At 40.1% G+C, this 12,019-nt stretch overlaps 1 long non-coding RNA gene across 1 annotated transcript; it reads left to right on the forward strand.

The window, feature by feature from the left end:
• The first annotated feature begins 7,235 nt into the window (after positions 1-7,235).
• LOC133793945 (uncharacterized) lies at positions 7,236-8,062 on the forward strand. The gene is made up of 2 exons (XR_009875043.1): positions 7,236-7,313; positions 7,861-8,062. It is a non-coding gene; the product is annotated as an uncharacterized LOC133793945 (long non-coding RNA).
• Positions 8,063-12,019: the final 3,957 nt, after the last annotated feature.

Consider the following 12,019-nt stretch of genomic DNA (forward strand, 5'->3'; position numbering starts at 1 on the left):
TACAAAATTTTGAATTGGCTGAGCTCGATGGCCCATTTCAAAAGACGTCCCGATGCCTCAGGTTTCTGTAGTACCTGCCTCAAAGGTTGATCAGTTATGACGTGGATTGAATGGGACTGGAAATACGACCTAAGCTTTCTGGAGGTCGTGATAAGGTAGAACGCCATTTTTTCCATCAACGAATATCTAGATTCAGCTCCAAGGAGCCTTTTGCTAATGCAATAGACTAGCTTTTGAGCTCGTTCCTCTTCTTGGACCAGAACGACGCTAGCCACATCTTTTGTAACAACTAAGTAAAGAAAAATAGGCTCTCCCGCCTTTGGCTTGGACAACACGGGCGGCTCGGCTAAATGTGCTTTTAGGTCGAGGAAGGCCCGCTCACACTCTTTGGTCCACTCAAACTTTTTATTTCCCCGGCGCAGGTTATAGAATGGCAAACACTTGTCGGTAGATTTGGAAATGAACCGATTAAGGGCTGCCACCCTTCCTGTCAGACTCTGGATGTCTTTTCGCGACCGGGGCAATGGCATTTCGAGTAACGATCTGATTTTGTCTGGGTTCGTCTCTATTCCTCTGGTGTTGACTATGAAACCCAGAAATTTTCCTGACGCCACCCCGAAGGTACATTTTTGGGGATTCAACCTCATACCATCCTTAGGATCTCAAAACATTCCCTCAAATCAGGAACATGGTCATTGACAGTTTTTTACTTGACCAACATGTCGTCAACATACACTTCCATGTTTTTCCCGATCTGATTAACGAACATTCTGTTGACCAATCTCTAATATGTAGCTCCGGCGTTCTTCAGCCCGAAGGACAAGACTTTGTAACAATAAACATTGGTTGGGGTCATGAAGCTGGTATGCTCCTGGTCCGCGGGATTCATAGCGATCTGGTTGTAACCAGAGTACGCATCCATGAAGGACATGAGCTCGTGTCCTACTGTGGCATCCACCAACTGGTCAATTCTTGGTAAGGGGAAGCAATCCATGGGACATGCTTTATTCAGGTCAGAAAATTCGATACATGTCTGCCATTTTCCATTAGGTTTTGGGACCAAAACAGGATTGGCGACCCACATCGGGTATTTTTCCTCGGGGATAAAACTGCATCTTAAAATTCGAGCAACTTCCTCTTCCAGGGCCGCAGCTCGGGTCGTGCCCAGATGCCTCTGTTTCTGTGACTTTGCAGGCATTCTTTTGTCCAAGTTGAGGGTATGCATGATGATGCTCGGGCTGATTCCCATCATGTCTTCAAGAGACCAGGCGAAAATGCTTAGATTTTCTTGCAGGAATTTCAGCAACTCCGCCATTCTCTCATCACCAAGCTTTTCCCGAGCCTAACCACCCTCGAAGGGTCTTTAGGATCGATATATATATATATATCTCTTCGAGCTCTTTGATAGCCTGGAGCTCGGACCTATCTTCGCCAATTGTAGGGTCGAGATCGTCACTCAGGGTGGTACATACGCCGTCGGCTGGCCGAGATTCCTTTATCCCAGGTCTAGCTCTCACTTCCTAGGGTTCCTCGCTTCCGCCCTGAATGGCCATCGTCTGCTGCCCGAGTTGTGATTTTACCTTCATGGAAATCCTATAGCATTCCTTGGCAATGATCTGATCATCTCAGACCGTACATATCCTCGTAGAGGAGGGGAATTTGACTGCGAAGTGGCGGATAGAAGTTATGGCTTCAAATGCCATCAACGTAGGCCGACCCAAAATTGCGTTGTATGCGGTGGGACAGTCGATGACCACAAACTCAAGGAGTTTGGAGACAGTTCGGGGTCCCTCTCCCAAGGTTATTACTAACTCAATCGTACCTATCGCTGCCGACCCTTCGCTAGAGAACCCATACAACATGATGGAGGTGGCCTTCAGTTCAGTCACCGACAACCGCATTTTTTCTAGCGTGGACCGAAACAACAAGTTCACCAAACTCCCATTATCAACTAGTATCCTCCTAACTCTCCGATTGGCGAGCTGGGCGGTTATAACTAAAGGATCGTTATGTGGGAACTGGACATGACTAGCATCTTCTTCGGTGAAACTGATTGGCTGTCTCTACAATCACTGTTGTTTGGGTATCGGTTGTTCTGGGAAAAATTTGATTCCGTTATGAGATTTCAATTTGTTGATGTATCTTTTCTGAGCATGTCTACTCAAGCCTGCCAGATGGGGGCCTCCAAAAATGGTGGTTATCTCTCATCGTATTATTGGAGGAGGGAGGTCCTGACCCGCCTAGGCTCTAGTCAGATTTGCTGGGACTTCCGGAGCTGATTGAACGTTTTGCCTAGCGGGCTGATTAGGAGTGACCCGATTCTGAGCATACTGAGCCAAGGGTCCTGCCCGGATGAGTGTCTCAATCTCATCCTTCAGATGCCTGCAATCCTCGGTGTTGTGACCAATGTCGTTGTGGAATCGACAGAATTTGGAAGCATTTCTCTTAGCCTTTTGATTTTTCAAGGGCTCTGGCTTTTTCTAGGGAATTCGGGCATAATTCGCTAGGAAAATGTGCTCCCTAGTGTTTGTGAGGTCGGTATAATTCGTGTATACCGGTTTGAACTTTTCCACGGGCTTGTTCTTCTTTGGACTGTGCTGGCCGCCCTCGTCATTTCCTTTTCTCTTGCTTCCACCCCTTGGTTATTTTGGGCAACGGTCTGAGTCGCATTTACGACGTCCGTTTCCACTCCAACAGGCTGGTCAGGGATTTGGCTAGTTCCCGCAACTGATGCTCACGCTTCTTCCAAGTTTATCCATTCCTGGGCCTTGTTCAAGAATTCATCCACACTGCTGACACCTTTCCTCTGGATTTATTTCCACAGCTCGCCCCCAACAAGGATTCTAGTTCTCATAGCCATGAGTCTAGAACTTTCGTCCGCATCCCTAGCGCGAGCCGCAACGTTTGCGAACCTGCTTAGATAAGCTTTTAAGGGTTCCCTGGGCTGTTACTTCACATTCGCCAGGGCATCTGCTTTGACGCAAACCACTTGAGAGGCTCGGAATGCCCTCTTGAAATCGGCAGAGAAATTCTTCGAGGACCTGATCGACTGTTTCTTACATTGCTTGAAGCACTACCTAGCTGGCCCGATCAGAGTCGAAGGGAATATCAGGAATCTCAGCTCGGGACCGATATTATGGGCCATCATCAGGGTATTGAAATTCCCCAAATGATCCGATGAATCCCCGTCTCCATCGAATTTGGATAGATGGGGAATCTTGAAACCCGGCAAGTATGCCATTGCTGCGATGTTGGGGGCAAAAAGCTCGAGCTTGTCCCCCAAGTCGTATTCATCTTTTCCCTTCTCTGACAGGAGCCTCTTCATTAGATCCTCCATCTGATCTAACATTTTGAGGGTTTGGTCTTTGATCCCTAGGTTGTTCAGGGGCTGTTCAATAACTCTCGTCCCATTGTACGCGTTAGGCGGGTTATTGTCCCTCCAAGCTTGAGCTTGGTTTGGTGGGACATTCCCGTTGCCACGTATTTCGGAAGGACCATCCTCTCGGCGAGCACGACTTTCATTTTTGGCCGGCTCTCCTCTCTGCAAGTTGAGGCGATCTCGAAGGTCAGTCCGCAAGGCGGCCCAAGGGCTTTGTGCTGAACTTAGATGATTTTGTAGGTCTCCACCAGATTTGCCACTTCGGTGGGTTTCGATCCAATAGCTCCTTATGGAAAATCTCAGAGCCTGCTGTCGAGGGAGAGGATCTGGGACATTTCTGTGCGCTCGCAGGCGATGAGCAGGAACGACGAGAGGAGGATTCCTCCTGCTGTTCCTATATGCAGGAATATCTCGAGCAGGACGAGGAGGAGATGGATATCTTATCGGCGAAGGTGGATGCCTAACTGGTGAAGCAATTCTAGTCCCATATGGCCGAACCAAACTAGCTCGCGGTCGCTCTATCCCACCACCTCCAGCTCTCTGCGCTGGGCCATCTGACCGCGGCACGGGAGGGCTGGCCGGAGTAGGTTGTCGGCGTGAGCTCTCCTCAGACATCCTCCATGAGTTTCCATGAGCTCTCCTAGGTGCATTCGATGGTGGAGTCGAACTTGGAGTAAAAGTTCTAACTGACCGGCTGACTCGCTGATGGGCCCTGGGAAAATCATCAAACATAGTTTCCTGGTGATGGCGCAACATGGGTTAAGGTTTTAACTGATCGACTAGGCCTAGGCCGACTATCCTGGCGGGACTTGTGAGTTCTTCTTTGCCTCTTTCTGACGTTAACGTCAGTTCCAAGAGGGGGTAGTCGGGCCAAGACTTCCTCAATTTGCTTATTTTCCTTGGCTAGATGACTCCTCAACTGCATGTTTTCCATTTCCACCGCCGTCAGGTAACCTGGGTTCGGATTTGGAGGTAGGGGCGCTGAACTCCCAGTGTTGTCATGGCCCATCGGCTGTTTCCTTGATCGTTGCTGGATCTCCGGGTCTTGTTCATCGAATGCGGCGGTATGGTGAGCCTTCTGCCCACCATGTTGATCTGCCTCGTTACCATGCCTAGAACGAGTGACAACCATGATCAAGTTTTTGTGACAGCACTAATCTAAATCCTCTCAATGACAGCACCAAACTGTTGACGCGATTTTTTGCCAACAGTGAGTTATATGAATGACTAGGATGGATTAGTGCTTAATGGTAAACCGTAATAAGAAAATGATAATACTCAAGGATAGTGGCGATCAATTCTCAAGAGAAGAAAAATGATCACTCCTTTTTTACGTGGTTCGAAGGTTAAAATCCCCCTAGTCCATGAGTCAATATTATTATTGTTTCTCTCTCTTGCTACTTTTACAGAGTATTTTCCTTACAAGAAGAATCCAACCCTTTGCACTACCCAGGGTTTTGGTATTTATAGGAGAATGATCTCTAAGTAGGCCTTGGGGTCATCCCGTGTTCTCTTCATCCTTCACGCCATCTCTATGACACTGATGATTAATATCTAAACCTTACATTGAAGTGTGGTCTAATCAGTAGGTAAAAATGGGTGATGAGCCGTATGGCCTAAATCAAGTGTGGGATTTCTTATCACGCACGTTTATATTGCGTATCCGAGAATTCGGGAATAAAACAGACATGTGATGTCTGTTATATGCACATTTATATTGCGTGGTTGGCTTTGTAAAGATCCTGGGGTATGTTAGGCCTCTGATGTACCACGAGCTTAATGTAGTGCTAGCTCGTGCCTTTTGATGTCATGTTTAGACAATGGTTCCAAGTGATAAGCAGCTAAATGATCCATCGGTTCGAGCTATTCGTCTAGGGGATCGTTCTAGGTTTCCCTGAATGAATGGTGACCACGTGGCGTACTGCTTATCGTTTTTTATTAGTTCGCTTCTCCTGAGCTGCCTCAACAAGGTATGTCCTGATACTCAGGGCGTACAATTATCAACACAATATCGGACATAGTCTATATATATAATAATTCAATTCAATTATTTATTTCATTTAAATCATTTATCAACTATAATTGCTTTAAGGGCACTATTCCCAACATCTCTCTCTAGCTTTCAAGATTCTCTAGTTTACTCCAAGAAAATCATAAAGAAAGTGCTTGACTTTGTGAGTTTAAGACTTGTTCAATCCCAATTCTCATTTCCTCTTAGAAAAGGCCTCAAGCATCAATGGTGGTTAGGAAATAGAGAATTAGGACAACGGTAAGAATCATGTATAAGCCTTAGTTTTGTGTTTTTTCATTGAAGAAGAAAAAGCTCAAAGTGGTTGTTCTCCAAGGGTTTTGAAGGTTCATCAAAGTTGAAGAAGATTGATATACAACTAGGGTATGTTGAGATTGGTTAAATATATGGGGAAAGTCAACAAGTGGAAGTTGACTTTTGGTACAGGCATTTATAAATCAACTTTTTGGGTCCAAAATATTTATTTGGACTTTATAAGAGTACTCAAGAAGTTTGGGAGCATTTGGAGGTATTTTGAGACGATTCTTGAAGTGCCAAAACAGTGGCGTCAGTGATGCGACGCATTGCTCGGAGCTTTGAAACCCTAGACTAACTGGACTAGGCAATGCGTAGCCTAGGACATTACAGGATGTTCGTACCGTTATGTAATTTAGCTCCAAAAATTAAATTTAAATGCTCTAATCTCATTGGTTGAGTCTAATGAGGATCCTATACTATTGAACGGGTTCATATGAGTTAATTGGTGAATTGATCACTCACCTCTCTCTCTCTCTCTCTAGCTCTAAGATTACTAGTTTTCTCCAATAACTTCATTAAGAAAACTTGACTTGTATGAAGGATCAAGGCTTGTGTATCCCAATCTCATTCCATTGTTGTAGGTTCAAGCATTTCCATGAAGAAGGCTAGGAATAGAGATTTTCGGACAACAAATCTTCATTTGTGTCAAGCCTTGCTACTTTTGTTTTTCACATAAAATCATAGCTTGTGATTTTATGTTCTTAGGGTTTGTTCTTCAAAGAAAGTCAACTCTAAATTCTTATCTCATTGTGTTTACCTATTCTCAAAGGTTGATTTACTTGTATCTTTTATCTTGAGTTGTATCACAAACCAAAGGTTATCTATAGCCTAATCTCCAATAGGGTTTGCATCATCTTTCTCAATATTTCTTTAGTCTCTGTCGACCAATATTTTGTGTAGATTCTAGTTTTTGTGGTGGTGTAATCTCACTCTCCCCCAAAAATGAGTATGTGAGACAATTGATTTAAGGAGGAATCACATTGATCTCATATGTTAAAACAAGTGAGAATTTAGGGAATCCATTAAGAAAATCTCGTGCGAAGAGGTTAGTAAGTAACACTTCAAAAGGGATGAGACTGAAACTCCTTAATAATATATTCATCAATGATGGAAACTCAACTCCGAACTTGTATACATCAAGGGCAAGAGTTCAATGGGTAAGAATTTAACATAGTCTTGAGTTCCATTCAAGAATGGTTAATTTTGGTTGCTACCGAGTGAGGGTTAAGCCTAGGGCTTTTAATGAAGTTCAGTTGTGTGCAACAAGCATCTCTAAAGGTAGCAAAGATATTGTAAGAACTTCACCTATGTGAACTTAGAGGTGGTGCCACCTCTCATGGGAGTTGGAGTTTCTCCCCGGAAAGTTCATGAGATGGATGAGCACAAGGCCATTAAAAGTGTTAAGCGCGAAAAGTAGGAAACACATGAGTAATCAAACAGAGGTGTTTGAGACATTATCGATTTTTATCACTAGGAATGTTGGGTTCAATCTTTTAAGAAAACCTTAGAATTTCGGTAGAAGCTTTATAGTGTTTGTAGATTGGAGCTATTGGTGACAGACTACAAGGGTTGGTGATGAATGTAGAGACTTTGCAAACTCTTGTTAAGGTGTATCCATGATTTTGCAATTATTACTATAGTTGTGTAATTTTTTTTTCTGATTTGGGTAATAGTTTTTTTTTTAGATTTTTTACATTTGAATATGTGTTTGACAATATATATTTATATAAATGTGTGTGTGAATCTATTTTTTATATTTTCTCTGGTTGTTTATAGTGTTGTGAATCTGATAATTGATCTATTTTGTTATAACTTTTGTAATGTTTGAATATGTGTAGGATATCTGATCCATGATTCTATTTTGTGATTAATTTTTTTGTTTCGAGCATTTTCTTAATCTGGTCTTTGATTTTATGTCCAATTATTTTTCAGATCTGTTTTTTTATACTAATTTCACTGAGTAATTTTATATCTGATTAAATTATTTGTTTTTGTGTAAGTTTTTTTTTATTATGCTGAGTGATCGTTTGGAGTTTGTACCAACACTCTAGTTTCATATTTTATTAATGAATCAACATCCATAGCTTTTTTCCATTTGTTGCTTCTTGATACTTCATAGCTTCTTCATAAGGAACTAAAGAGCTACAACTTTTAGTGTTTCAAGAACTAAAGAGAAAGAGCTGCTGCACTCAAGTCACTTCAACATAAACTTGAGAAATACAAGACAGAGTTGAACAACTCATAAGAATACTCGAGTATACTTATAACTTGTTCATGTTGCACAGAACTAATTACTTATAAATTGAGATTATATTTGTACCAATCTGATGAAATATATTTTGATTAAGTTTGTAATTTTTGTCTTTGTAATATGTAAATTTGGTTTATTTTTTGATTGTTGACTGTTGTTGGTGTAATAAATTTATAAAATTGTTGAATAAAAAGGTTTATAAGTTTATTTCTTTTATTAGAAAGTGTTAAAACTAATCAAATATAAATTTAATATTACCAACGTTAAATTAAGTTAATTTTTTATGTGCACTCTTTTACTACATCATAGAGAGTCAATCACGACACTTAATAACTGTCGGCGTCGCTAGCAACGACGACACTTATTAACTGTCGGCGTTTCCAGCGACACGTATTAACTGTCGGCATTGCCAGCAACGACGACACCTATTAACTGTCAGTGTAGCTACCCCTACGCCGGCATAGGCAAATACGACAGTTAGTCGACTGTCGTCGTTGCTCAATAGCGACAGTTAAAAACTGTCGGGAAAACCCATTTTTGTAGTAGTGTATATATATTTATGTGCACCGGCTATTATCATTCAAATGCATATTCACTCATGATATCATTTATCCAATGAACCTAGATGGCTTTCAGTCCAATTTCATTCCATTTTATCCATCAGACTAGCAATCCAAGCTGATAGAATCATCTATTTAAGGAATCTTGCAAATTTCTTATTGATGGCTTGGAGATTTCGTGAATCCGTCATTGGGCAACCATTTAGCTATAAATAGGACTCCAAACACCATATTTCTTTAGCTCTCCCATTCCTTAATTTTTGTATCATATTGTAATACTTGAGAGTGTTTTATTTATGTGAGATTAAGAGTAGTTTTCTTATTCTAGTTATTGTGTAGTTGTACTACTCATTCTAGTTATCGGAAGGATCAAGCAGCAAACTTTGGGAGAAGTTTTGACACCACAACATTGAAAGGAGTTCGAGTGTTAAGGTGCATAAACGGTGATTAGAAGGCGGTGCTCAAGCTTGCGGCAATAGAATAGAGGAGTTTGTCTTTGCATAAGACAATTGTATTTTGTACCATTTTTCTCTTACTAATCATGTTTCATCTCTGGACGTGGCCTCATAATGAATTAGGGAAATTAAACCATGTAAAAATATCGTGTGTTATTTAATTTTTCAGTATTTCACATTTTTAGCATTTAATACTCTGTGAACAATCTGTTCAATCGTCTTATTTCTAGCTGACCAGATTGTACATTAATCAATCAACTTTTTTGTGTTTCCACTTTAAGTAAAGCTGTTGAATTAATCACTTGGTAATATCTTAAAAATAGAAAAAATCAACATCAAAGAGTCAGAGACTTTAAGAGTAGCGTATTTAAGGTTTATTAATTATTTATAGTCTTGTGAATTGATTTGCATATGCATCACACTTGAACATATCACTTATTGGCTCAAGAACTTGTTTTATAAAATTACATCGAAAAATATTTCTCAAAAATATAAAAAAAATTATTTTTGATGGAATTACGGATAAAATTCTCCATATATTTAAAGTATATATATACATTAAACTAATGCAAAAATCAGATTTGAAAAATGAGCTCTAAAACAAATTCTGTACACAAAATAATATCAGTAACATTTTCATAAATATCTATCGAAAACTGGGTCGGTGGCCTTTCTGTAATTATCAATAGAACGTCCGTTTGACACAAAACTGGACGGTCATTTTTGTGCAGATCTGATTTTCGAATTTTTGAAAATGCGGGTATAACAACTCTAAATGACTAGTTTCTAAGTATTTCTATAAATAAACCTATTTCTAAGCTTTCTGCAAACCTTATCATAGTATAAAGCTATATATTATACCAGATTTTCGAGAAGAATGAATTAGCTCGTAATTTATTGCTATGTCAGGAAATTAGCATCGAGAAAGAATTATCATATAAAACTTAGTATATAAAAAGTATATAGCTTTAACATGTGGGTTGTGACAACAACTCGGTAAAGGCATGATAACAACTCGCAGAAAATTGGTCAATGTCCGTAGTCATTTAGTTAATGGATATTCAACTCAAAGTGTATTTACTATTTCAACTCGAATGGGCCTTAAGCGTAAAGATAAGCTTGAATACACGTAACAGTAGAGAAAAAAATGGAATAATAATATCTTTTGAATTACAAATCGGTTCCACTTTTTAAAGGATTGATTAATTATTAATACTAATTTGAATCTTAATTATTTGTATTTTAAACAAATATCTTGTAACTTCCCCATACTTTCATGGGAGAAGAATTTGACCTAAGTCTTTTATAAATAAGAATGGTCATCATGATTTATTTTTCACGCACAAATTATTGTATTAAATCTCTCGGAACATATCTTCATAGTTGTAACTCATAACACTTAATAAAAGTGACTCATGGACTAGGTAGATTTTAATTACTGAACCACGTAAAATACTGGTGTTCATTCTTTATTGTATATTCTAATTGCTTAATATCTCATTTTCTAAGTTGATAAAAATTCGCGTCAACACTATACAATGTGTTGTAAGTTATTACATAGTATTTATCCTTCTTAAACATTTTTCACGCACTTGAGCCAAAATAGTGATTATTCATTTGTGAGTGTGTGCATTTCTTTCTAGGTTTTGAACTTGTATTTATCATCTTTAGAGAAAGTATATGTAAAGTCCTGTGTAATGCCCCAAGTTTCCTAAAAAGGTTTAGGACCTTGATTAGGAGGCCAGGAGGGCCATAATTGATTTATTGTGTTATTAAATGATAATATGCATGTTTAGGTGTATTATATATGCATGTGAACTCATTTTTGAGTAATTGGGTGATTTTCATATTTTGGCCATTTCAGGCATATATGTGATATGTGTGTGGTGCTTTATTATTGTTTGGTTATGCTAGGGTTACTCAACACAAGACGATCCTAGGAGGTAAGCTTGTGGGAAAGTCACAACGGGATCTAAGCTTGACTTGGAATAAGTCAATGGGTATTTAGAGCATTACCGGGTTATTAGGTGATGGGAATTAATATTTGGTGATAAATTGGGAGTTAGTAAGATCAGGGGGAAATTCTGGAGGTTTTGACTATTTTGTCCCCGGGAGTGTTTTCGGGACCCCGAGCATTAGGATTTGGTTGAGACTACTTAAGCTTGAAGTAACCTTTTAAGAAATAAAAGAATGTTTTGTACGTTCTCTCTCCCTCTAAGTTTCCTTTTCGTCTCCCGATCGCATTTTCGAAGATAACTTGAGTTCTAGGACTCAAATTCAAGCGAGGATCGAGGCATAGCGATCCTAGAGAAGATTAGAAGCTTTTTAGCCAGAGGATTTAGTTGGAAACAACTCAGTTGGAGGTAATTCAAGTTTTAAGTTTTATGTTTTTAAAGTTTTCAAGCTTGAATTGGACTTTGTGTTTTTATGAGTTTTTGTTAGATTTGAAGCTTGGGTTTTATGGGTTTTGGTTCATGGGGATGTTTGAGAAGTTTGATTTTTGGATTTGGAGGTGTTTAGGTATGTTTTTGGGAGGTTTTAAAAGGTTGAAAACGGAGAAAAATGGCTGGCCCGAAGTTGGGCACGACCCTAGTTCAAAGAAGCTGGTGTGGGCTAGTTGGCCTTGCTGGGTGCCGCGGCCCTTGCTCCTGGGATGGCTGGGGGTCGCGGCTCAAGGAGCTAGGGCCGCAGCCCTTGGGCAGGTTTTAGTCGTTGGAGTGTTTTGACCTTGGGAACTTGGTTTTAGGCCTCGGGATCATTCCTACTACCCGGATTGGTGGGGTTTGATGTCTTGGAGGCTAGGTTTTGGTTCCGGGATTGGTTTTAGAACTTGAAATCATTGGATCACCATTTGTGGTTGTGACTAGGTTATCACTAGAGGCTTGGAATCGGGATCGTGCTTGTGGCTTGTTTGTTGGTAACCTGTGCTTGGACCAAAGGTAAGAAAACTGCACCCCATATGTGACATGCATGGTTATTCTTGATGCATGTTGGATGTTTAAATGTAAACATTGATAGCATATTGAATGCTTAGCAATCTTGCTCATT

Source organism: Humulus lupulus, chromosome 8 (genome assembly GCF_963169125.1).
Source record: "Humulus lupulus chromosome 8, drHumLupu1.1, whole genome shotgun sequence".
NCBI classification, from domain to species: domain Eukaryota; kingdom Viridiplantae; phylum Streptophyta; class Magnoliopsida; order Rosales; family Cannabaceae; genus Humulus; species Humulus lupulus.